Raw genomic sequence first — 23,067 nt, 5'->3', positions numbered from 1 at the left:
TTGTTAGCTTGTGCTCTTCCCTGGGCACCAATAATCGAAGGTCTATATCTGACTTCCTCCTCTTTTGTAGCCTGGTGATACTGGGACAGGGTAGAAATGGATGAGGGAGGGTGGAGATATTGGGTTTGAAGAGGGTCTAAGTCTGTTTTATGCTGCTGTAACAGAACATCACAGGCTGTGTAATTTATGAACGATAAAAATTTATTTGGTTCATCATTCTGGAGGTTGGGAAGTCCAAGAGCATGGCGCCAACATCTGGTGAATGTCATCTCGTGATGGAAGGCAGAAAGCAGAAGAGTGCATGAGACAGAAAGAGAAAGGGGGATAAACTTATCCTTTCTATCAGGATCCCACGTCCATGATAACTAACCCATTCCCAAGATAATGGCATTAATTCTCCCATGAGGGCAGAGTCCTCATGACTTGATCACCTCTTAAAGGCCCCACCTCCTAATACCACCACAATGACAATTACATTTCAACATTAGTTTTGGAGGGGGCATTCAAACCATACCAAGGGGCATGTGTATGTGAGAGCAAAGCTGAAGGAGGAGAATAGTGCACATGGAGGTGCATGGCAGGGCATGAATGCACCTCAGGGACAACCAGAGAGCAGACCATGGCTGGGGTCTGAAGGAGAAAAAGAGAGGGGATCACAAGAAAGGGGGGCACAGAGATACAGGGATGCCCCTCTTCTGACCCATGTCATCTTTTTTTTTTTTTTTTTTTTTTTTTTGAGACAGAGTCTCACTCTGTCACCCAGGCTGGAGTGCAGTGGCACAATCTCAGTTCACTGCAACCTCTGCCTCCAGGGTTCAAGCAATTCTCCTGCCTCAGCCTCCTGAGTAGCTGGGATTATAGATATGTGCCACCACAACTGGCTAATTTTTGTATTGTTAGTAGAGACGGATTTCACCATGTTGGTCAAGCTGGTCTTGAACTCCTGATGTGATCCGCCTACCTCAGTCATCCAAAGGGCTGGAATTACAGGTGTGCACCACCGTGCCTGGCTTTGTCATCTTCTTTTTAAATTAGTTATCTTCCCTCACCAGGCCATCACACACCATCCCTGTCTTCAGCAGGGATTCACACATGTTCACAGGTTGTCTCATAGCTCTGGCCACAGCCTGCGCTCACCCCCATACACAGCTCACCTTGCTACCTATGACATATATGTGCACACACTCCTTGCTTTCTCCACTGCCTCGCCCATATAAGAACTTCACACATTTGGTTGTCTAACATGTGTGTAAACACATGCATACATACAACACATACACACACATCTAGGCACCAGACAATTTAGTCTTAAGATTTTAAGTCCTGCCCTGAAATGTGACACCTTTCTTGCCTCATCATTCTTCTCCTAGGTCTAATCTGGAGAGAGAAAATTCTGGTGATACTAGAATTTTATTCTAGCCCAGCATACCTGCAAGAGCCTTATTGTAGTCCTTCCAATAGAAGGTCCCCTTTGCTGCCTCTGAGCCTATTTTAAAGTCACTTAATCTGCTCTGAATCTGGATCTCTTTCTTTTTGTCAAGTGCCATTCTTCAAAGCTTATTAAAGAACTGTCTCTGCCAGAAACCTTCCCTGGTTAACTATTCTTGACTCAGTTTCCTCCTGCCCTCTCCTCTCTATCTCCCCTTCCATCTGCTGCCATTCCAACATCACATGAATGCCTTCCAGAGACCAGGCCTGCATGTCTTATCCATTCCCCTCCCCACCCCACCCCCCTGCACACTCAATACACAGTCCCTGTGAGCTCCCTAAGGAGAGGACGGTGTCTCCTTCTCCCTCTGGTTATCCCCACAGCACCTCAGCCTGGGTTCTGCCCAGGAATTACTCAGTCCTGGGTGTTTTGCCAGGAGATGGGATCTTTAAGGGCAGAGACCTGAGCAGACTAAACATATCACATGTTTACCGAATGACTGCCTGAGGAATGGAGAGGGGTGTGGACAGGACAGTCAGAGAGTGGCCAGCTCAGGACTACAGGTGCTAGGGTGAGGCTTCTCACCCAGCAAGGCCAGTCTCAGAACTTGACACGGACCTCCCCTGCTAAATGACCTACAGGAGGTTGCCCTTGACTGGCTGGAGAAGATTTAGTACCTCTCCAGCTCTAGCAATGAATGAGCTGCCCAGGCTATTAATTACCTTCAGTTAATTGTTAGCTTTTCTGCCAGGGACACTATGGTGAGGAGAGGAGGTGAGAAGAACCTGGAACTACGGGTAAGGAGGGCAAGTCTTAAGGGCAGGGGGTTGCAGAAGCTCTACAGTCTAAAGGGGACCTGAGCAAATCAAATCCCTGTACTGAGGGCCACCCCAGGAGGTGAGAGGCCAGAGGCCAGAGACAAAGGGCCAGGAATAGAAAGAGATGTATATATTTGCTTGCAATCTATTTTTAATATCCCATAAACATGCTTTGCTCATAACCAAGGCCTAGCTGAGCTTCCAAGCAGGCTCATTCCAGCTGCCCCCCAAGAATTCCTCAAAGGTTATTCCACCAAAGTCCCAAAATCCTGAAATCAAGAGAATCAACAACTCCTGAGTCACAGGTCTGACATTACCCAAGGGCTGTGATTGGGGCCGTTTATGGCTGGCCCCAAAGAAAAGGGTGAAAATAGATCAAGACAGGTTTTCCAAAGAGATAAGGAGAGGAGGGCATGGAGGATGCCTGAACAGGCTGGAAATGCGTCTTTCCTTCCTCCTCTCCCCACCCCCTGTCCACCCACAAGTTGGGCACTGACCAGCCTGGGGCAGCAGAGCTACCACCTCCAGTGGCCCCATTGAGGGCGCTGAGGAACACAGCAGTGTGGCTAGAGCAAGGCGGTGCACAGAAGGGAGGGTGGGCTGCTATTTGAATTCAAATTCTCACTGGCTCCTTTCACCTGATTTTCTTCAACTTGTGTTTCAGTTTCCCTGACTCTGCAACACACATCTGGGCGCCTCTCCTCCTTTCTGGGGAAATTGGGAAGGTTGGTATGATGGCATCTGGAAGGTTCTTGCTGCTCCTTGGGAGACAGTTGCTGAGTCCAAGGGGTATTATCAGAACCCTTAGGCTGCAAGCCCCGCCCATGTTCCCCAGCTGGTGGGAGAGGAGGGTTGGGGGTGGTCTGCAGTTAATTTGCAGTGGTGTAAAAATCATAATCCCAGTTACAGTTGGAATTTTCTGAAGAACACAATGAGCTCAGGAACCCCCCTTTCAAAAGAAAACCCCTCAAACGACTCCCAAGGTAAACACTCACTCTACCAAGGGTTCCTTCACACAACAACACACACAGACACACACACACGCACACAAAACAAAACACTGTACCTTTGTACTTATTTTGTACGTATGTATGTATGTATTTATTTTTAGAGACAAGGTCTCACTTTGTCACCCAGGCTGGAGTGCTGTGGCACAGTCATCATCGCTTACTGCAACCTCGAACTCCTGGACTCAAGTGATCCTCCTCCCTTGGTCTCCTAGAGCTCTGGGTATACCTTCATACTTATGAAGGGGAACTAAGTCACGGAGAAATAATATAGTGCTTAAGAATAAAGGGAGACAGGAAGTTCCCCTTCCAGGAGGAGTCCAGGAAAATATTCCTCCCATCACTTTCCTCTCCAAATGAAGGCCCACTGAAACAAGGTGTCTGCCTCTGTTCAAACAATTCTTGGAACATGCGGCACACATACTAATAGGAACAGAAGCTGAAAGGGAAAGGTTGGTTCTGTAACTACAGGAAAGGATCTTTGCTCTCTCAAACTTCTTGGGAAGTTTACAGAGAATGTGATGGACGCATTCATTTTCACAATAGTTAAAGGAAAGTTCTGCCCACTGACATGAGTGAAATTCATTAATTCATTTAATACATATTTATTGAGCTACTTATGTAGACCAGATATTGTGCAAGATGCTGGGGTCCTTGTCCTCACAGAGTTTTCAGTCTAACTTACATTCTAGTGGAAGATACAGGTGAAGCAAGTGATCACAGAGAAGCATAACAAAGGCTTTAGTGGGAGACTATGAATCAGAGCTCAATGGGAGCACATACAGGAAGATCAACTGAACTGGGGGAGGAAAGCAATCTGAGGAGGCTTCCTGGAGGAGAAGGACTTAGCTAAGTGGAGAAGATGGAAGAAGCAGCAGAGGAAACAGCATATGCAGAGGCTTAGAGGTGGAAGAAAGAGGGATGCCCCAGAGGAAATGAAATAAGTCCATTACATCTGAGGTAATTCCTTGAGGCCCCTCCTCACCAAAGACCTCCCAGAGCTGTTGGGCACCCTGTCCTGAGCAAAAACCACCTCACCAACCACACACAATCTAATGAGGTTCTGCTTCCGGATTTCTTCCGAAGTGCATCCAAAAGGCCTAGTAAGCTGCTGCTGCTCCAGCCAGAGAAGATAAACGCATTAGTTATTGAGATTTGTGTGGGTCTCCTTCCTTAGGGAGAAGGCTGTCTGGGCAGGTCAGGACTGAATACAGTGGTCAGAAGACCCGTGGGGGCCAGGTGCGGTGGCTCAAGCCTGTAATCCCAGCATTTTGGGAGGCCAAGGCCGGCAGATCAGCTGAAGTCACAGGTTCGAGACCAGCCTGGCCAACATGGCAAAACCCTATTTCTACTAAAAATACAAAAATTAGCCAGGCATGGTGGCAAATGCCCATAATCCAGCTACTTGGAAGGCTGAGGCAGGAGAATTGCTTGAACCCAGGAAGTGGAGGTTGCAGTGAACCGAGATCACTCCACTGCACTCCAGCCCGGGTGGCAGAGTTAGACTCCTTCTGGCCGGGCGCGGTGGCTCACGCCTGTAATCCCAGCACTTTGGGAGGCCGAGATGGGTGGATCACGAGGTCAGGAGATCGAGACCATCCTGGTCTACACGGTGAAACCCCATCTCTACTAAAAATACAAAAAACTAGCCGGGCGAGATGGCGGGCGCCTGTAGTCCCAGCTACTCGGGAGGCTGAGGCAGGAGAATGGCGTAAACCCAGGAGGCGGAGCTTGCAGTGAGCCGAGATCGCACCACTGCACTCCAGTCTGGGCGACAGAGTGAGACTCCGTCTCAAAAAAAAAAAGACTCCTTCTAAAAAAAAAAAATGACCGATGGGTCTCCTCCTCCCTTTTGACACAGCACCCCACAGCTCCATTACGGAAGAGCAATCTTGACCCTTGATTAGTACTCCCCAGTGGCCTCTGTCCACCAATGACCTCTGGTGGGAGGGGTGAGGGAGGTGTCCCATGCTTATGCAGGTCCAGCCAACGGCATTACACAGAAATTGCCCACTGCTGCCTACTGGGGTGCCCACCCAGGCCCCAACCTTAAACCACTTCTATCAGAGACCAGCAAACTATATGGCTCAAAAGCCTAACCTGGTCTACAGTCTAGTTTTGTAAATAAAGTTTTATTGGAAAAAGTCACATTCATTTATTTGCCTATCACCTGTGGCCGCTTTTGTGTTCTAACAGCAGAACTGAGTCGTTGCCACAGAACTTGTATAACCTGCCTAAAATATTCACTATCTAGGCCTTTACAGGAAAAGTTTGCAGACCCCTGAGCTAGATTATCTGAATACTTTAAATCCTTATATATGCTCCCAACAAATCCCTGAAAGCCTTCCCCCAGAAATTCCATTTCACCAAATGCCCCAGACTTATAAGTTGTCAACACTGAAAAACATTGACAAGAAACATGAAGAACCCCCTTCTATGGAGATTTGTAAGAAGAGCTCTCAGTTGGGCATGGAGGAGGGGTCATCCAGCTGAGAAACAGGAAGTGGACTTTTTTACCTCCTAGCCCTCTGTGTGAGCTGAGACCAGATGATGGAGGGATGACATGGAAGGTTATAACAAAAGATTATGAAATCATGGCAGCTGTGACAGAAGCATCAGGTGGAAACAAGAAGGGCTGGGTCATGGGGAGGCCAGGGCTTCTGGAGGAGCAGGAAGAGGGCTCCATGCTCAGCCCTCATGACTCATGAAATAGAGAGGCCCTGTCAAGTGATGTCTTCTGATGGCTGCCTCATCAGCAACCCTAATCCTGCAGGGTTTGCACACTCCTCTTCTGTCCCACAGTGACAGCTGAACTCAGTCAGGAGGCCCAGACTGGCCTGTTGGACAGTACAGAAAGAGAAGCAAGTGAAGTCTGAGAGGGAGGAATTCTCCAGGGGGGGATTGGAGGATTGTAAATCTGCAAGGGCCTCCAGAGGTCATCTTGGTCACCCCTTCTCCAGCAAGAGCTGCACACACCCAGCTAGAGGGAGGGAGGATATTTTGGGTGGATGGAGTCTGAGGCTGACAACTAGACTGTTAGTAAGTTCTTCCCAGGCCCATCCCTGCTGGGTGGCTCAGAGGATGTACTCTGGATCCAGAGGGTCTGAGTTTGAATCCCAGCTCTGCCACTTCCTTGCTCTATAAGTTGGGTGAAATAATTTAACCTTTCTATTCCTCTGTTTCCATGCATGTAACGTGGGAATAAAATGATATCTTGATGTTTGGGGCAAGGCCTTTCAAATTCCAGAGTATTCATTAAGTACCTAATGTGTGCCAGACACTGTGTTAGGCATTTTACTCAGTTTGGGTCATTTGGAAGGACTCAGCCGGAGACAGTGAGACACCATTTATATGTGCCAGTGTCTTCATGTTGGGAGCACTTATTCCACTGTCTTCTTCCTAGGACTGATTTTCGGGCCTCAAGGGTAAATGTAGGAGGTCCTTCCCTGGTCACTCCTGCCTGCGCCTGCCCCTCCTAATCATGGCTGGACAGTCCCTGTCCCAGGCTAAGCCAGCTGCAGTTGGCTGTGATTAATGGCCTCTATTAACAGCAAGTTGTAAACTGATAAAGTACACAGTGCCCATGAAAATCTCACCTCTGCTAAATTCCACACCAGTGAGTACTCACTCCTTAACCCCTGAAACCTCCTGCCTTGCCTGGTTTCAGAGACATAGTGACAGAGAGTACCTTTAACCAGAGGAATTCAAAATACTTTGGAAGCAGTAAACAACTCCATGAATTCTTTGGGGGAAAGGCCCAAATCCTAAAACCTGGTTTCACATGGAGTGGAGCCTGGGGGAGATGAGATTAAAGTCCAGGTCAGGGAAGGTAGTTTCAATCAGCCTCAAAGTAATCCCAGAGCTGCCTCTGGCCAACAGCTGTGTGCCCTTGGGTAAGTCACTTTCTCCTATCTGGGCCTCGCTTTCCTTATTTGTTAAATGAGAGGTTTGGTTCAAAATGATCTCCGGTCTACTACTCTACTCAGCAGACTCAAGAGTGGTTCTGATCACAGGAATCTTTACAAAAAAAATTTAAAAAAAAAAAAATCACACTCCAGGCCTTAGTCCCATTCCTTCTTTCCCTGAGAGAATCTCTGCAAAGCAGCAGCCTTCTTCCACCTGGTCATCCCCTGCCTCTCTACACTCATCCAGCCAAGCAATTAGGTTGGTTTCCTTCAAGTCAATTACCACCATTTTAAAAAAAACCACGAAATTGGCATTCCTTGGTGAGCAAATGTGCAGGCCAGACAGGGATATGAGATCCACAGTTCAAAGACACCCTTGCACACTCCGGACGTGTTTTTTCCAAACATTCTTTGGAGTCTCAGTTTTATCCTTAAAAGGCAAAGAGATGCACAGGTTTTAGTTTAACCCACTGCGCAGATGAGAAAACTGAGGTCCAGGGAGACCCTATGATCTAGGGCGAGCGGCAGGTGGGAGATTAGAACCCGCGAGGCTGCCGCGGCCTCTGCTCCCTCCCTGCTAAGCTCTGTCCCACAATGCACCCGAGAGCAGGAGCTGAAAGCCTCTAACACCCACAGATCCCTCTATGACTGCAATGTGAGGTACGTAATCTCTCTCGTGTGAAGTGTTTATGTGTAAAAACAGCGGATTAGTGTCTCCGTGCTGCTATGTCTTCTGGGATCAGTAGGACCCAGCCTCCTGCCCCGCCCTGGGATGCGGAGCGGTGACCTCCAGGCGCGGTAAATCGCCGCGGCGCCCGGGACGCCCGGGACGCACCCCCGCGGTGGGTCCCCGCTGGGTTTCCATGACCTTCGCCTCACGCTTCTAGCCCGCCGCCCGGCAGGGGGCCTGGGACGTCCTCCCAGCCGGGATCCATCTCAAGCCCTCCCACCTCCACCCGCCGCCCTCACCGCCCCCCCGCAATCCTTCCAGGCTTGGCCCTCGCGTGGGGAAGGACTGAGCGAGCGGGCGGCTGGCTGGAGGCCCGAGTCTCGGGGATTGGTTACATTTTTCCCTGGGTTAATTACCACGGGGAGGGAATCTGAGCTGTGCCTGTCTCGGGCACAACAAGCCTTGTCGCCTGGTGAGAGAATCTCAGTCTTACTCAGGTAACACCTGCTGGCCCGGGACACAAACGTTCTCATTCTGGGAGGCGCCATCTCCCACAGAGGAATGCAAACGCCCCAGGCGGCCTGAACCCTGAGTGGAGCCTCCCGTGGTGGAGACTGGACAGGGTGGCGACGGGATTGGACGGCTGGAGTGTGGGGTCACTCGGGGGTGGGGCTAGGGCGGGCCATGTTTGGGCTGCGAGGCCCGGGCCTGAAAGGAATCCCTCCTTGGCCAACCCCACCCTGTTTAACCCTGATGCAATGCACTTGCCCTTTGCGTTTACCCGGGGGCAAACATTTAACCTTTCCATTTTTTGCACTGACTTAATGAGTCTCGGTGTCTAGCACAGGCCTTGACACATAGTAGGCATCCGATATCTGTTTGTGAATGCACAAGCCCATCAGTGTGTCTGTCTCCTAGGGGAGTCGTGTTCTCAGACTTGTCAGCATTTCAGCACCCAGTTATGACATGTCATGTGGGCTACTACTGGTAAAAATGTGAGCATCCAGATGAGTGCATTTTTTGCTTTTAAAGGTAAGTTGAAAGAGATTGAAGATTATTTCCATCATAATGCTGCTCACTCTCTTGAGTCTGATATGCTATCATAAATGGGAGACAAAAGGGTGGAGGTTGTAGGGGACATGTTATTTGGTCTTGTTCTAGTAATAGCTTTTGATTTCATCTTGGGGAATGACCTTGGGCCGACAATCAAGGTGTCCTGACCTTCCTGCCAAGGAGCAGGCTTGAGGCCAAGTTAGGTCCAAGGGACTGACTCTGTCATCTGGACTTTGAATGTTGAATAGTGACCTAAGAATAAGGGAAAAATCCATCACAGCCAATGCACCCCCATGGCATACCAGGGGAGGACGCTCTAGTTTCTGCCTTCTTCAAGTCTTGTTCTTCAGTCATTTCATAGATTATATGAATTTCCCACTTCTTTCCAACAAACTCTTTTTTTTTTCTTTAAACAGTCAGTTTCTGTTGCTTACAACCAAAGTACCCTAACTGCAGGAGTCACAGCTGAAGATTGGGAATATGTAATACCACCTAGCTTCACTGGGCAGCAATTCAGTAGATTGTGTTCAGCGCTACAGAATCCTTAGTCTACTCTATTATTTTACAGATGAAGAACTAATGTTCCAAGTTCAGTGACCAACTCACGGTCACACAGCCAGATTCACAGGATCTCAGAGTTAAAAGGGAACTCAGAGTCATTCATCAAACTTTTCATCTGATATTTAATTTCCCTCTGAAATAGCTTCAGCAAGTGCCCATCCAAAAAAAAAATGTGTGAACACTGTCAGTGACAGCAAGAAATCTCTCTGGGCAACTCATTCCTCTTCCACATGACATCACCTCAGATAGCCAAAGACTGCTATCACCACCAAGATTTTTCTTTCTCAGGACAATGTCCCATTTCCTACAGCTGTTTCTCATGTGGCAGGGTTCAAGGCCTTCACCACACTGACCACTGTCCTCTAAATGCATTCTGGTCTGTGTTCCTTGGAGCATGTGTCCCTAACATGGAACAGAGCACCCAGCTATAGGCTACTGGTGCAGAGTTGGTGGATCACCACTACCCTTATTCTAGAGAAAATGAGTTCTTAGGTCCTAAGTTCCTCTAATTCAGCCTAAGGTCAAATTAGCTTGTTTGTTTGTTCCTGTCAGTCACATTACACTTGTGCTATTCACTAAGCTATCCTCAGTTACTTTTAGCTGTCCCAGTCATATTTGCGTAAGGGAAACTTAGATTCAGCCTTCATTTCAACCTTACAGTATCTTTTTGGATCCTGATATTCCCTGCTCCTATATCCTCTTCCCCTACCCACCTCTATACCTACACACAGCTTTGCAGTTTCCGCAATTTTCTAAGCATGTGCACTCTCCTCATCTAAGTTCTTTATACAAATGTGTGCATTCTAAAACCCTCCCTCTAATCACTTTAGCCCAGGAGTTCTGAGCAGCCCAGGCAACGTAGTGAGACCCCGTCTCTACAGAAAAAAAAAAAAGGTAACATATAATTAGCTGGGCATGATGGCACAAGCTTGGAGTCCCAGCTACTTGGGAGGCTAAGGTGGGAGGATCTCTTGAGCCTAAGAGGTCAAGGCTGCAGTGAGCCATGATAGCATCACTGTACTCCGGCCTGGGTGACACAGTGAAACCTTGACTTGAAAATAAATAAGTAAATAAAAATAAAAATAACGCCCCCCGCTCCAGGATTTTGTTTACCAGGACACTAAAAACCATCTTATATTATGTTATGTTATGTTATGTTTTGTTATGTTATATTTTTTTGAGACAGTCTCGCTTTGTTGCCCAGGCTAAAGTGCAGTGGTACAATATCAACTGACTGCAAACTCTGCCTCCCGGGTTCAAGCGAGTTTCCTGCCTCAGCCTCCCAATTAGCTGGGATCAGGCACCTGCTACCACGCCCAGCTAATTTCTGTATTTTTAGTAGAAACGGGGTTTCACCACATTGGCCAGGCTGATCTTGAACTCCTGACCTCAAGTGATCCACCTGTCTCAGCCTCCCAAAGTGCTGAGATTACAGGTGTGAGCCACCATGCCTGGCCTAAAAACCTTTTTAAATTAGAAAATCTCTGTAAGAATCTGAAAAAGTTTAAGATCATCTTTATCCCCCTCCCCTAAAATACACCTGTATATATTCATATAAGATTCATACAAGATTGTGTATAGTGATAACCCTGAGTACCCTATTTCTCAGCAATTCTACTCCTAGGTATATACCCGAGAGATGAGTTCACATGTTCACCAAAAGACATTTACAATAGTAGTAGCTTTGTTCACAATAGCCAAAGACTGGAAACAACACAAATGTCCAGCTGCAATAGAATGGATAACTAAATTGTGGTATATTCATACAATGGAATACTATTTAGCAATGCAAATGAATAAACTACTGCTACATAGAACAATATGGATAATTTTCACAAACATAATAATGACCTGGAAAAGCCAGGCACAGATGAAGAGTAGTTACTATATGATTTAATTACAGGAAGTTCAAGAACAGGCAAAACCAATCTATGTTGAAAAAACTCAGAATTCTAGTTACCTTCATAGTGAAGGTAACTAGGGCACAAAGAGCTTCCTGGGGGAACTGGGAATGATTTACATCTATAGTTACACAAGTTTATGCATAGGTAATGAAGCCATCCTTGCAAAAATTAGTAAGAAACTTATGACAGTAGGGGAGATCTGATCTAGCTAAATTTCATCTTGCCTTTGGCTTTCAAGCTGCCTTTAATTATTCCTGGGCTTAGGCCAAGCTAACTTTGGGAGACATTTAGTTTATAGTTTAAAGGATAATTGCCCATCCCCAAAACTCAACCACCTTTGCAAAGCTAATGAGAGACCACCAGGCTAGGAGGATAGAGAAGCCTGAATTCAGCTAAGGTGTAGACATAAATGATTGCCAGTCATTATTCTGGAAGTCACAAGATATGCAACTTCTCCAGTGACTCCTGTGGATAACGTCACTGTTGTACAACCCAAGAACAGCTTTTTCAAGTGTTTTCCATGTCTAACACCATGCTCCACCTGCACTCGCCAACCGCTCCTATAGCCCTACGCAGAAGCAACTCGGCCCAAGAGGACAGCTTTGGCTCCCTGTAATTTTATCTCTGACCCAACCGATCAGCATTCCCCATGCCCTAGCCCCCTGCCCACCAAACTACCTTTGAAAAACCCCTAACCTCTGAGCCTTCAGAGAGATTAATGTGAGTAATGACTCTGTCTCCCGCATGGTGTGGCTTGCCCCGCATTAATTAAACTGTTTGTTTACTGCAGTGCCATGGTCTTTAGGAACTGATTTTGTTTGTGCAGCTGGAAGGAAGAACCCATCAGGTGGTTACAGTAACAATTCACTGAACCCTTCAATTAAGATTTGTATACTTTATCTTATGCAAATTGTAACTCAATATGAAGGTTGAAAAAATAAAAAAATACATCTCTATCAAAATAAAAAAACTCTTCCAAATACACGTAGAATTGACTTGCATACACATAGCACACTTTGTAAAATAATGATCTGGTTTAGTGCTCTCACTTTACAGTTAGGGAAGCTGAAATTCAGAAGGAAAGAGTTGCCCTACTCAGAATCACACAGAGATTTAACAGCAGAGCTGTGGCCGAACCAGGGATCCTGGCTCCTAGCCCTGAGTTTTCCAGTGTAAAAATTCATGCAGCTGTACACTGGGGCTTATACACTTTATGGTAGATCTGTTATACCTCCATTTAAAAAAATTAAAAAACGAAATATATGACAGGACTGGGGTTTATTTTCTCCCTTTTGACCGCTGGTAGAAGAGTCTTTCAAAAAACTATAAAATGTCAGGCCGGGCATGGTGGCTCACACCTATAATCCCAGCACTTTGGGAGGCTAACATAGGCAGGTCACTTGAGGCCAGGAGTTTGAGACCAGCCTGGGCAACATGGCAAAACCCCATCTCTACTAAAAACACAAAAATTAGCTGGGCATGGTGGCAGGTGCCTGTAATCTCAGCTACTTGGGAGGCTGATGCGCCAGAATTGCTTGAACCCAGGAAGCAGAGGGTACAGTGAACTGAGATCATGCCACTGCATTTCTAGCCTGGGTGACAGAGTGAGACTCTGTCTCAAAAAAAAAAAAAAAAATCATAGTCTTTTTTTCCAAGTCCAATACTAGATGGACTTGGAAAAAAATTGTGAAGCTCATACATAGTATCATGGGCAGTGACTAACTGGGGCCAGTGGGTGTGGGTGGTAAAAGGAATATACCAAGACAGTCATAGGAAAGAAAGGCAGATTTATTAAAGAAAGTAGAAAAACACATTGCAAGAAAGCAACAGACAAATTAGCAAGAGAGGAGCTGACTGCAAGGAGACAAACATTTGCTGGGATTTTATAGGATGGTGCCTGTGCTGTGTTCTGGTGGAGGCTACATGCAATATTGATAATGCCAAGGTTGCAGTGAGCTAACTTGCATTTTTCTGTCAGCTGAGGGTCTGGTGATAAGTCAGGCACAGCAAGATGGTGAGTTATTTGCAGGGGAAGGCTATATGTCCTGGACCACGAAGAAAGGCAGACTTATAGCTTTTCTGCTTTTTCTTTTTGCTTTCCCCTGCTCCTGACAGTCTAAATCCTTTTCCCTAATTAGGACTCCATGTATAAGTGATCAGGGGACATGAGTGGAGAGCAATTGCTTACAATCAGGGCCTCCATTTCAGTCTGCCATTCTGGGTAAGCAAGGTCCCACCCTTTAAAATTAAAAGACAATTGGCCAGGTGCAGTGGCTCACGCCTATAATCCCAGCACTTTGGGAGGCCGAGGTGTGTGGATCACGAGATCAGGAGTTCAAGACCAGCCTGGCCAACATGGTGAAACCCTATCTCTACTAAAAATACAAAAATTAGCTGAGCATGGTGACGCGTGCCTGTAATCCCAGCTACTCGGGAGGCTGAGGCAGGAGGATCCCTTGAACTGGGGAGTCAGAGGTTGTAGTGAGCCAAAATCGCGCCACTGCACTCCAGCCTGGTGACAGAGCAAGACTCTGTCTCAAAAAAAAAAAAAAAAAAGAAAAGAAAAAGAAAGAAGGAGAATTAAAAGACAATTCTCTTTGGCAGAAACCATAGACATAAAACATTGTCTGCATTTCTGTTCTCCTTTTTCTGTATTCACCATAAGCATTATATGCTTGGCTCCAGGTAGCAAACCTATATCTTCTTCTATCTCTAAGTTACTAATATAACTTTATAAAAGAGCCCTTTTTGAGTATTCTTACAATTTTTGGCAGACTTCAACTCATGTTGGACTTTTATCTCTCCTAAATATTACCCTTATGATAATGAGTGTGTGTGTGTGTGTGTGTGTGTGTGTGTATATATATATATATATATATATATATATATATACGCACATAATTTTCTCTTAAAAAGTGATAAAATGTGATGCATGCTCATTAAGGAAAAATTTTAATGGAAAAGTAAAATAAAAAACAAGTTACCCATTGTCCTTTCCTTATCCATTCCTGTGAAAAACAAGCAATCTGTTTTTTCCCTGCTTAGCATCCTATTGGGCCTGACAGCAGTTAATTATGGTGTCTCACCCTCCCTACGGAGACAGCCAATCAGAATTATTCATCAACCTGGCCACAATAATTGGTTGATGGATCAACTTGTGACGTAAGCAAAGCCAATTAGAGTCTTCCGTGAGATTGGCCCCATGGATGCTATGATAAAGATGGTCACTTTTTCTTTGATGTTCATAAGCCACAACAATGCGGGGCTGAGGTCATTGGCAGCATCTTTCCAATGAGGTGAAATGATCCTGTCTGAGAATAAAGCAAGTTCACAGAGGAAAGCAGAGCCAAGAAATGGAGACAGTGACAGAGCCCTCAGGATACCATTTCTCTATTGGCTCCCATTGTGCCTGAAACTGGTTCTACAGATTGATTTCCCAGTTATGTGTGCTAATGTATTACTATTTATTGTATTTATTAGGTTGAACCATATGAAACCACCATTTTTGTAAGTTGAAAGCAGTCAAATATTGGCAATTTTATATGGCTCAGCTTAATAAAGCAAATTTGAGTTAGATTGCAAGTTAGCATCTTGACTAATTCAGGTAGGCTTTTAAAAAATTAAGTTTTGAGACAGTTGTAGATTTGCACGTAGTTATAAGAAAAATATACAAAGATCACTTATAACATCTTATTAAATGATGGTACAGTATTAAAACCAGGTTATTAACATTTCCATAATCAAGATACAAAACATTTCCATCACTACAAGGATCCCTTACTTTGTCTTTTATAGTCATATCCACCTCCACCCCTCCTTAATACCTGCTAATGTGTTTTCCATTTCTACAATTTTGCCATTCAAGAATTTATATAAATGGAATCATACAGTATGCAAACTTTTGGGATTGGTATTTTTACTCAACATAATTCTCTGGAGATTCATCAAAGTTGTTGCATATGTCAATAGTTGATTCCTTTTTTGTTTGTTTTTGGCTGAGTTCTATTTCACGGTACAGATGTACTGAAGTTTGTTTAACTGTTCACCCATAATAGGACATCTGAGTTGTTTCCAGTTTAGGGCTATTTTAAATAAAGTTGCTACAAGCATTCATGCACAGATTTTTATGTGAACATAAGTCTTCTTTTTTTCTAGGCTAAATGCCAAGGAGTGCAATTGCCTAGAGTCATGTGGTAGTTCCAGGTTTAGTTTTAAAGAAACTGCCAAACTGTTTTCCAAAGAGGCTGTGTCATTTTCTATCCCCACCAGCAATGTATGAGTGAGCCAATCCCTTAAAAAATCCTCACCAGCATTTGGAATTGTCACTATTGTTTTTATTTTAGCCATTCCGATAGATACATAGTTAGCCATTCTGAGAGATATGTAGTGATAGCTCATTATTTTTATTTCTAAAATATTTTTTATTTATTATTTATTTACTTTTATTTTTTGAGACATAATCTCACTCTGTCACCCAGATTGGAGTGCAGTGGCGTGATCTTGGCTCACTGTACCCTCTACCTCCTGGGTTCAAGCAGTTCTCATGTCTCAGCCTCCCAAGTAGCCAGGACTACAGGCACACGCCACCATGCCCGGCTAATTTTTGTATCTTTAGTAAGACGGGTTTTCACCATGTTGACCAGGCTGGTCTCAAACTCCTGACCTCAGGTGATCTGCCTGCCTCAGCCTCCCAAAGTGTTGGGATTATAGGTGTGAGCCACCATGCCCGGCCTGGTTTTTTATTTTTTATTTGAGACAGGGTCTCACTGTGTCACCCAGGCTGGAGTACAGTGGCATGACCACGGTTCACTGCAGCTTCAACTTCCCAGGCTCAGGTGATCGTCCCACCTCAGCCTCCCAAGTAGCTGGTACTACAGGCGTGCACCACCATACCCAGCTAAGTTTTTGTATTTTTGGTAGAGACAGGGTTTTGCCATATTGCCCAGGCTGGTCTCTTAAACTCCTGGGTTCAAGCAATCTGCCTGCCTCAGGCTCCCAAAGTGCTAGGATTATAGGCATGAGCCACCACACTCTGTCTTCATTATTTTAATTTGCATTTCCCTAATGGCTAGTGATGTTGAATATCTTTTCATGTACTTATTTGCCATATGTATATCCTCTTTAGTGAAATGTCTATGTCTTTTGCCTACTTTCTAATTGTATTTTTTTTGCTGTTGAGTTGTAAAAATTCTTCATATATATTACATACCAGTCCTTCATTAGATATGTCATGTGCAAATATTTTTATTCTCTTAACAGGGTCTTTCAGAGAGTAAAAGCTTTTAATTTTGATGAAGTCCAATTGATCATTTTTTTTTTCTTTTGTGGATTGTGCTTTTGGTGTTAATAATTATTTGCCTAGCCCTAGATTCCAATAATTTTCTCTTATGATTTTTTTCTATTCAGTTTTACATTTAAGTCTATGATTCTTTTTGAGCTACATTTTTTACAAGGTATGAGACTTTGGTCAGTGTTCTTTTTTTTTTCCCTGTGTATGTCCAGTTGTTCCGGCACCATTCATTGAAAGGCTATCTTTCCTCCACTTCATTGCTTGTACACTTTTGTCAAAAATCAACTGGGCATAAGGCCAGGCACGGTGGCTCACACCTGGAATCCCAGCACTTTGGGAGGCCGAGGTGGGAGGATTGCTTGAACCCAGGAGTTCGAGATCAACCTGCGCAATATGGCAAGACTCTGTCTCCACAAAAAATAAAAATTAAAAAATTAGCCCAGCATGGTAGAACATGCCTATAGTCCCAGCTACTCAAGAGCCTGGAGGTCAAGGCTACAGTGAGCCACGATTGTGCCTGGGTGACAGAGACCCTGTCTCAGGAAAAAAAAAAAAAATCAACTGGGCATATTTACTTAGATCTATCCCTGGGTTCTCTGTTCTATATGTCTATACCTCCACTAATACCACACACTCTTGATCACTCCTAAAAAAATGGTTCCTGGCATGTAGTAGATGCTCAATACGTGGAATTATTATTTAATCACCCAATAAATATATACTACCATTCACATAGTTACTAATATTCTTTACACTTAATTTTCAGCCAAATGCACCTTATTTATTTTAGCAACTTGAAGTTCTCTTAGCTTTAGAAATGGCTATCATAAAGTATCTGCATTAAAAGAACCAAAAAGTGCATAAGTAGAATTTTATTTAGAGGAAAATTGGTTCCAAATGATAGAACCCGATCTGTAAATACTCAGGGAAAAGATCTAGAAGTCACTGGAGCAGCACTTCCCAAAGTGTGTTCCTTGGTACACTAGTTTTGAAGGATGCTCTTCAAAAAAGAGTTTGTGGTCAAAACTGTGGGAAACACTAGACACAATAATGTATTGTAAGGGAGTCACAATATGTCTTATCACATCAAAGCATCTGAAAAGTTCTGAAGTAAAATGTACCTATTTCATTTACTTTAAGGTTCCTCGAACTAATTTATTCATAGAAACCACATTTTCCCCACAGACAGTTTGCATCCCACATACAGTAACATCCCATGCTACTGTTCCTGGGAGCATACTCCTTGAAGCGTATTTTGAAAAATGCTACCATAGAGTATTATCAGAAAGACTTCAGAATATCAGGTCTGTTAGGAAACTTAGGGCCTTTTGAAGCAGCAGTTTTCAGAGTATGGTCTGAGGACTCTGTGGGCCTCCAAGACTCTTTTAGGGAAACAAGTTCTAACTGTTTTCCTAGAAATACTAAGATGTTGCTTGCTCTTTTCACTCATTCTCCTACAAGCATATAGTGGGGTTTTCCGAAAGTTAGATGGCATGTGATATTGCAAGTGACTGAAGGCAGAACCAGATGAGAGAATGCACCTGTCTTCTATTCAACCAGATGGTAAGAGGGGTTATAAAAATATAAATTAATGCCACTCTTCTTACTAAATTTTATCTTTTAGAAAAATGGTTGGTTTTTTTTTTCACCAAAAGATGCTTATACATATAATGAATTCCTTGTTGTTACATAAATATGATTAAATTTTCTGTTTTAATTTTAATACTGCAAATATTGATAGGACCCAGATAAACAAAAATTCCTTAAGGTCCTTAATTTTAAAAAAAATTTTTTCCCCAATATAACCTCAATCTTTTTTTTTTTTTTTTGAGATGGAGTTTCGCTCTTTTTGCCCAGGCTGGAGTGCAATGGCATGATCTCAGCTCACCGCAACCTCTGCCTCCTGGGTTCAAGCAATTCTCCTGCCTCAGGCTCCCAAGTAGCTGTGATTACAGGCATGCGCCACATGCCCAGCTAATTTTGTATTTTTAGTAGAGTCAGGGTTTCTCCATGTTGGTCAGGCTGGTCTTGAACCCCCGACCTCAGGTGATCCACCTGCCTCGGCCTCCCAAAGTGCTGGGATTACAGGCTTGAGCCACCGTGCCTGGCCTAACCTCAATAATTTTTAAGAATGTAAAAAGACACAAGACCTGAAAGTTTGAAAACTGCTCTTCTAAACTAATCTTTTCAGGGGGAAACTGAGGCCCAATGGGCTAGTGCTTTGACAGGAGTAAGTTCAAACTAGAAGCCGGAACTTATGATTTCTGGTCCCAGGGCCTTACCACAACCCTATGCTGCCTCCTACTCACTACTGCGAGCTGAAAAACAAACAAAAACCCAAGGTATTTGATGAAGTTAAGAACATTGAAACCAAAAAGTGAGCTGTTAATCCTCTATTTATGCAGTGCCATGAAGTCTACAACCAAAAGAACATGTGCAGTGGTGGGAGCTGAACCAAGAGAAATACAACAGAGGGAGCAGAACACGTAGCACCCAGGACGGTGCACATCAGGGTGCCTAATGGGCAACTGCTGGTAGAATGCCTGACATAAACTGGGTCTAGTATATCAATTTAAATATAGGTGTGCATATTACATCTGTATGTGCATTTATATATTAAAAAAATAGTAAACCAGCCAGTGTTTGTCATTTATTAAGCTTTAGGTAGAATAATGCTTTTATTCTAAGTTTTGTTCAATTAAAATGTAATTCAGCCAGGCGCATGGGCTCATGCCTATAATTCCAACACTGGGAGGCCAAAGCAGAAGGAGCACTTGAGGTCAAGAGTTCCAGGCCAACCTGGGCAACATAGCAAAACCCTCATCTCTCTCTTTTTTTTTTTTTTTTAAGTGTGATTGCTGTTTGCTTAAGAGTTGCTTTAGTCAAGTGGTGTTGAGAGTGCAGTGTGTGTGTATAAAAAGGCAAATGTGGGGACCCCAGCCAAAAAGAATGTGCCTATCCAGGGCCTTGCCAAGCTAGAAAAGGGTACTACACAGCAGGGCACTCTCTGCCCTGAGCTCAGTGCCCCCATTTCCCTGATGCCTGAGAAATCCTGCTAGGGCCAGAGAGATAAGAGGTACTCAGGTATCTGAGGATGGTGTCCATACTATTTCAAAGACATTGTCAGGCACATGACCTGCCATCTGTGGCTAGAGGGCAATGTCCTATAAGAGGTGGGTCAAGCGCTCCTTTGTACCCCCACATTACTGCCCCTTTGAGAGTGTTAACACATATCTGTATTCTGTCATTTGAACTTTGTTCTCTGTTTAGGTTGGATGATCTTTTAGTGTGCCTAAGACAGGGTTGCTAATGCAAAAATTAGGAAGTTAATCATCTCATAGGAGCTTGAGGTTATGAGACACTGGACAGATAAGCTTCAGTGGGGATTAGAGGAAAAGCAGGGGCATATAATTGATGCCAGGGAGAGCAGACACCATGTGGGAGTAATGACAGCGCTCATCCCCTATCCAAGAGCACCAGTGGTAGGGACAGGGAGTGAGGAGGAACCCAGACCCTCAGCTGTGGCACGATGCCAAGACCTCGCCTCATAAAGTCAAACTGATTTTAGGGTTATTGGATAAAAGCAGATATGAACTAGAGGGTATGGGTTTTGGCCTGAGTTCTAGAGCTCCAAACTTGGGGGCAGGATGAAGGCTAAGTCCTGAGAGGAAGCAGTGGAAGGCTCCAGAGCTTCCTTAGGCCTCCTCTGCTGGAGAGAGTGCATTGCTGATGTTACCTGGTCTCCACCCTCTCCATGAGCCCTAAGCCAGGGGCTCCCTGCTCCCTCCTGGCTCACATTCTGACTCTGATGTCACTGAGCTCCCTGCCCTCCCTTCCCGTACACTCAACCTGGCATCAAGCCAAACTGAATCGTTAGCTATTTTTCTACATGCCTCTCCCTGCAGTTCCCCAGTGCCATCTCTTTGCTCTCCCTACACCGCCCCTGCCCCCCACCAGAATGCCCTCCTCACTATCACCCTGCTCCTGAATTGTGTCCCAAATTTTGCCCGTCCCCTCCTGGCAGTATTTGTTTCCCATGGCTGCTGTCACAAATTACCATAAACCTGGTGGCTTCACACAACACAAATGTATTATCTGACAGCTCTGTAGGCCATAAGTCTGACAGAGGTGTTCCTGAACTAAAATCAGTGTGTCTACAGGGCTGCATTCCTTCTAGAAGCTCTAGGGAAGAATGTATTGACTTGCCTTGACCAGCTTTTGCAGCACCCACGGTCCTTGTCTTGTGGCCCCCTGCCTGCTGCATCTTTGAAGCCAGCAGCATAGCATCTCTCTGACCCTACTTCCATGTCCATCTCCTTCTCAAACCACAGCCAGGAAAGGTTCCTTTGTTAAGGAGCCATCTAATTAGATTGGGCCCACCTGGATAATCCAAGCCACTCTCCCCAACCAAGGACCTTAATTTAATTATATTTACAAAGTGCCTTTTACTGTGTAAGACAATATTGACAAGTTCCAGGGATTAGGATGTGGACATTTGGGGGTGTGACATTGTTCTGCCCCCACCACTCTGGCACAGCCCAAGTGGCCCTCACTGCCCTCAAAGACCCTCTCCACCATTCTGGGCTCCCCTGGCCCTTGGTCTACGTTTCCCAAGTGCCACTGCAGCCTTCCCCCAGCACAGCTCTTACCACCCTGAATTGTCATTGCTTGTTGATTTGTCATTTTCTTGCAATAAACTTCAAGTTCAGTGGGAACAGGGACAGGGTTTGTCTTGTTTACTGAGATATCCCCAGCACCTAGCACAGTGCTCAAAAAATTTTTGAAGGGAAAAAGCATTTCTGATACAGGAGATAGAAATTATTTAGGCAGATAGCAAGGACAAAAAAGTCCTTAGCAGAACTTCCCTTCTAATAAGAAGCAGTCCTAGAAATCATTTCTTTTCTAACACAGAGCAGCCTGAAAGATCGGGCTACAAACATATATAAGGAACCTGGAAGCTTGCACGGAGGACTGCTGGCAGCTGCATTCATAGAAAAGGGCTACCACGGGGGCCAGGCATGTTCACCATGGGGCTCTACCTTCCCTTTTTTGTTAGCACATGTACAGTAAGAAAGAACTGGGCAACATGGAGAAGCTCAGGCAGAGAAGCCACCTGCATAATAAAGATTGGGCTGGGGGCTGCCAGAGATTTGTGCCCTATGCAGATGGCACACCTGGTGCTAACTTTTTTGAGGTGCCCTGTATAGATGAGATACCATCTCCCCACTAGCTCATCTATAAAACCCCCTGCCTTTCACCTCGAATCGGCAACCCATTTTTCCAGGACCCCTCTCTGTAGTGGAGAGCTGTTCTCTTTCTTTCACCTATTAAATTTCCACTCTTAACCTCATTCTTTGTGTGTCTGCATCCTTAATCTTCATGGCCTGGAGACAACAAACCTTGGGTGTCACCATAGACAACAAGGCTGCTTCACTTCTACAACACATCACTTTCTATGCTACATTCCGACCATGTGATTGGTCTCCTATTAGGTTGTGCATTACTTGAAAGCAGAGTTACATGTGATTTGTCTATTGTATCCCTGGGGTACCTAGCATCTGTGAGTCCTGGAGTTTGGCTCACAGATAGTGCTTGGCACATGTTTATGGAATTAAATTGAATGAATAGGTTCAGACTCACTTCACTGGCATGGCTCATAAACACAGGGCACATGGAGGATGCATGGGAATGAGGTGCCCTGGGTCAGGTAGGACTATTTGGGAAAAGCTTCTGCAAGGCAAGTGCTTGGGCAGAGAGTTGAATTAGATGAAAGATAAGGACTGGCAGGGCTGGGCGTGATAATATCCTATGGAGGACTGCAATGAGCAAAGTCAAATGTAGGGACAGCCAGTGGGGGGAGTAACCAGTGATAAGATGGGGTGGGGAAGCTCAGAAATGGTAACCACTTGGCTTGGTTGCCAAGTGGAGGGGTCTGAATTAGATGCAACAGGGTGCTTGCTACCAGAGATTATTGAGCAATGAGCGATGTGCTGAAAACAGAATTGGAGGAAGATAGGATGAAACTAGGAGGACACAGGAAGGGATTGCATTTCAGGGAGCAGAATGCTAGCTGAGGAAAGATACAGGCAGGGTGACAATAGCTACTTCTTGGGGACACCTGGATAGACAAGATGTGGAAATAGGAGAAAGGAGTCAAAGATAGTTTGATGCCATAATCTAGGAGCTGCAGAAATGCTGAATGACAGTGGAAGGCCTCCCTTCTGTTTGATGAGGAAGATGGTGAGCTCAGCATTGGGCATCTTTAGTGTTGTCTGTCAGAGGGTCATCCATTGGAGGTGATAGACTCAGTCCCATGCTTTTGTCCCCATGAAAGTCCCCACCTCCACATAGAACGTATACGGGGGGAAGAAGTATCTTTTTCCAGTACTTGAACTATCTCTTCTGCCCCCACGAGGTAGGCATCCTGTCT

At 45.0% G+C, this 23,067-nt stretch overlaps 1 protein-coding gene across 1 annotated transcript in view; it reads left to right on the top strand.

Annotated features, from left to right (window-relative positions):
- Nucleotides 1-7,715: 7,715 nt before the first annotated feature.
- Nucleotides 7,716-23,067, top strand: part of TMEM9 (transmembrane protein 9) — a 35,559-nt gene continuing 20,207 nt past the window's right edge. The window contains exon 1 of the mRNA XM_011931722.1: nt 7,716-7,819. The gene's annotated coding sequence lies outside the window, so the exon portion shown is untranslated. The remainder of the gene's footprint in view (nt 7,820-23,067) is intronic.

Source organism: Colobus angolensis, unplaced genomic scaffold (assembly GCF_000951035.1).
Source record: "Colobus angolensis palliatus isolate OR3802 unplaced genomic scaffold, Cang.pa_1.0 Scaffold91, whole genome shotgun sequence".
NCBI classification, from domain to species: Eukaryota; Metazoa; Chordata; class Mammalia; order Primates; family Cercopithecidae; genus Colobus; species Colobus angolensis.
Note: the sequence above shows the minus strand (reverse complement) of the source record. Positions and strands in the feature narration are given on the sequence as shown.